Here is a 4,485-nt window from a genome sequence, read left to right on the forward strand (position 1 = left end):
TGCTGGTGCGTTTTCAACCTGCTGGTGCTGCTGGCGTTTCTGTTTGTTGGGCGCAGAAGCTAGCTAGCCAAACCACCAAACAGTCTTTGCTGCAGGATCGTTCGCAAGGCAAGAGAGTAGCGCGAGCACGAGTGATGGAGACAGAGAGATAGATAGATAGAGAGAAAGAGAGAGCCAGAAAGGAAGTGGTTGGAGCCGTTTTTACCACACAAAGTTACATTCACAGCTGGCATGCACCAACTACTACACACACTCTCTAATATGGTACTCTGCTGTTCTGTGGATGTAAATGCACACTGTACGTGATAATAATGCACAAAATTTACGTTTTACTGTAAATGCTTTCACACGCTTGCGCTCACTTTATAATCTAAAATATTATAGATTTGCCCCTTTTTTATTCTTTTGGTTTCACTAATACAGCACGTACAACACAAGACATCGGATAATGTCGCTCGAACACAATCCCCACTTCACTGGCTAGCGCACTGATTCACACACAAACACACTGTACTGCAATAATACATTAACATTTATAAACATACATTTTCATAAATCACATTCTAATGGACACCAGATTAATGCACCCAAAGCAGTAATTCTTCTGATTTATGTATTTATGAAATTATGATTGAACGGATTTGAATTGCGCCGGAATGTAGGCAATTTGGTGTTCCATTTTGGATAAATTGAAATTCAAAACATTCACCTGCCTGAAGCGTGCGCTAACGATCACAGCAGGCGTCATTAATATTTCAACGATAGCTAGCGATGATGCATTTTGATTATTTCAAAAACACACAATATAGTTTAAAATTACTCTTAGTAGTTTGGAAGTGAATTATTTGCCACAATTAGGTTAAACAAATATTCTACAGGATTAATAACTTTCCACACCTAGCGAAGGAAAGTGGATTTATACTGGTTCCACCTTAACAACCTTCCAAAGAAGCACGCGAATCGATCACAGAAATAGGGGGAGCAACAGCAACAGCAGCGTTTTCGCAATAGCTCCAGCGCGAGGGTCAACGCATAGCAATACTCAAAGCCTTCCCATTAGCTGCTAGCATTGGCTTGAGGGAAAATTTTTCCATCCCCAGCCACCCTTGAAAAAACAATCTTATTTCCAACCCCGTATACACACGCACGTAACAGCCGAAGATGATAGTTCTGGACCGAGGGAAACAGGGGCCCAGACAAACGGGCCCGATCCGTCGGTCAGGCAAGAAGGGCTGCAAGATGAAGTTTTCAGCATACACAAGGGTAAAGAAAAATCAATCCCTCCCGTGTGCTGCAGAAAGAACTCTAGAGGGGTTCCGTGCGTGTGTATGTGTTTGTGGGTTTGTTTCTTTTTCTTCGTAATAATGCGCACACAGAGGCTCACACACCGTAACACCACCGCTCACAACACTCTCCGTACGAGGCGATTAGTGCGATTTTTCTTTCATCTGCTCACTTTCCCATTCGGTACGGCGACGATGCACTTTTGCGAATTCCGTTCCCCGGAGAAATGTAGGCAAACGAATTTCACTGCACTTGGAAAATGGTGTCTTGGAAAAAGGGCAACACCAACCCTTTTCTTTTGCTTGCACTTTGTTTGCACCTTTTACCCGGACACACGGTTTTTTTTTTCACCGATGAACTTCAGCGACTTTTGGCTACCGTTGTTGACGCCTCGCGGGTTGTGTGTGTTCTCGTCTTCTTCGGTGTGCAAAACAAAACCCAGCCTATCGAAGTTTATGCTCGGGGTTTATGCTTTTTATGCTGCGATATGTGGCCGGTTTTAAGCCGATAGTTCGAAACTTGAAGCAAGCGCGGTGACGGTTGGTGTACTGTAGCAGGATTTAAATTTAAGTATTGTTTTGGGAGGGAATAGTTCGGAATGTGTTGATTATTTTCCTCAAACGTTTCAATAACCTTATAAAAAGAAATTACATCGCATTTCTAGGATATTTGTGGACTACAATGCAGTATTGATGCATTCATTAATGCACCCTGTTATTTTCGCATGTGGTGTGTGTTTACTATTTATTCCGTCAGAGAGCGCTATGTCCTGTGTTCAAATACTGCTGTTATGTTTGCTAGAAGATGTTACAAATTGCAATTTATATAAATAATTAAACGTTCGCTTTGAAAATCTGATAACTATCGAATTAAGTTAAAACTTCAACAGGTTTTTTTTCCAAGAATGGGATGATTTTGTATAACCAACGCAGTTCGTGCAGTGTAATAGATAAGCTCTTGTTGACAACTTCAACAAATCATCATACAAATTATATGTGATGTATTATAAATAATTGTAATACATCCGAGAAAGGTGATAAAGCAGTAAAAATGAGTAAAAATGTGCAAAATAATCCACATATAATATTGCTCACAGCAGGAAGCCAACTGTCAATCCGATTGTTTGACATGAGCTGTCAAAACGATACAATTCCCGACACCCTTTCCTCATCGAACATTGATGTTTTGAGTTTAGTTCATTGTTGTTTTTCTATCGGAATGGTCGGTGGTGCTACTTGCGAGCTAGCATAATTTTATTGCATTGGTAAACCGTTATTCTAGGTATATCGCAGAGAAAGAAGTCAAATCAGCAGAGGTGCTTGCGCCGTACGATATTTATCCTGCTTACAGAGCGTTCGTGTGGGTGGATAGTTTAGATGGTGTGGTCAGTTGCAGTGAAATACGAAAATATCGAGGATTCGAAGGTGGAAAGAATATGTCTTTCCCTCAATCGACCAACGGCACAAACAGTGCTGCATTATGCAGTTTTACCCAGCTACAATACCCCCCACTGTGAATCGCGACAAAATTAGCGAATGTTTATCACTCTTCGCAACCGTTAGCTCCGTGTGTTGGCCTTGTGAATCTGTGAAAGGCCCTCCCTTTCTTACCGTACGTGCTCAGTGAAACAGTTGGTAGTTGGTGTATGTTTACACCAGGTATCTCGTTCTTTGATGCGTGCCTACATATGCACTCCAACACTTCACCATTCAAACCATAGTGGAGTTAAAAAAAAAAGTAATGCTCTTCAAACCCAGTGCGAGCGAAAGCGAACGGCCTGCATGTCCGAGATCCGATGCAGTCAAAAGTTCGACCAGGTGGTGACGGCATCCAGCAATGCACAAGCCCTCATCACGCAAAACAACAACACAGCTGTGCTGGTTCATGTTTCGCGGCAGTGTGTGTGTGTGTGCTTATATGTGCAAAAAGTCGTAGTAAGCGTCTCTCTCCATGTCCTCCTTTTATGCGCGATCTGTTGGTGCGCGGCCTAAATAATGAACGATAACTAGTCCCAGTAGGATATACGACTTTTTTCCCCTCATTGACCAGCGTGAAAATGCGAACGAAGAAATAGATACGCAGAAACCCACCCCAAAAAAAGGTGTACTTGAGTAGTGAGTACAATTGAAGAACCATCGGGCTGGCCACCTTCTGTTGTTACTCACCTATATTATCATCATCAGCATCATGAGCAGCAGGCTAGCAGCAACATCATTGTACAAACCAAACAAAAAAACACATAGCAGGCGGTAGCAACGTGCCTGCTTGCAAGGGGAGCTCGCATCACTTCACATTTTCCCGTGTTGCTTTGTTGCTTTGGCCGTGGTGGAAGAGAAGCTTCCATCTCATTAGAGGAAGTTAAGAAATCCATCCGCAACCACGGAGAAAAAGTGCTTGAAGTAGTGTGTTGATTTTTGGTTTGTGTTTCAAGAATTTTTCACCATCATGTGTGAGTGCATGTGTACCTTCCATGTGTGTGCGTGCGTGCGTTTCTTAGGGGGGATGTAATGAGCATAACGGGGAGGGATGTTGAGTGCGATGTTGAAATAATAAAATGTTTAGTGCTTATGGAGTTTCCATCCAGTGGTGGTGGAAACCCCCCAACTGTGATAATCTTTGCGTTTTGTATTCATTTTCTATTTGGTGCTTTTTTGTTTCATCCGGTTCTAGTGTGTTCTATTTTTCTTCAGCGGCGCTATTCTGTTTATAGCCTAATTGTGTGTGCGAGTGCTTTCTATATATATATGTGTGTGTGTGTGTGTGTGCGTGTTCTTAAAAGTAGGCGTGAGTGTTTTCTGCTTGTAAATGACGACGTGCAGTGAAAAGTGAAAAACTAGCCGTGGAAAGTTGTGGTTCGGTACGGAAGTTATAGCTGCAGCATCATGTGATGGATGCTCGGTGCGTTGCGCTTCGTTTTGCATAGAGAGCGCGTGAGTGTGAGAACCGTCATCTGGCTGACAGAAAGATGTCATTGCACACTCGATGCAGTGCGCGACCACAACAAACGAAATTCTGCTGAAGGGTGGTGGTTGGTGATTGTGAGCCTCCCTCCCTCCCCCCCAAAAAAAGAGGGAGATTAATTCCGGAACAGTTTTGAAGTACAGTCGCTTTTGGTTTGACGGTAAAGCACCGCATGCAAGGCCATCCGACTGGCGGCGCCAAAGGAAACTTCTTCGGCATAGTGCTGTAACGTGTGTGTGC

Source organism: Anopheles maculipalpis, chromosome 2RL, assembly GCF_943734695.1.
Source record: "Anopheles maculipalpis chromosome 2RL, idAnoMacuDA_375_x, whole genome shotgun sequence".
Lineage (NCBI taxonomy): Eukaryota > Metazoa > Arthropoda > Insecta > Diptera > Culicidae > Anopheles > Anopheles maculipalpis.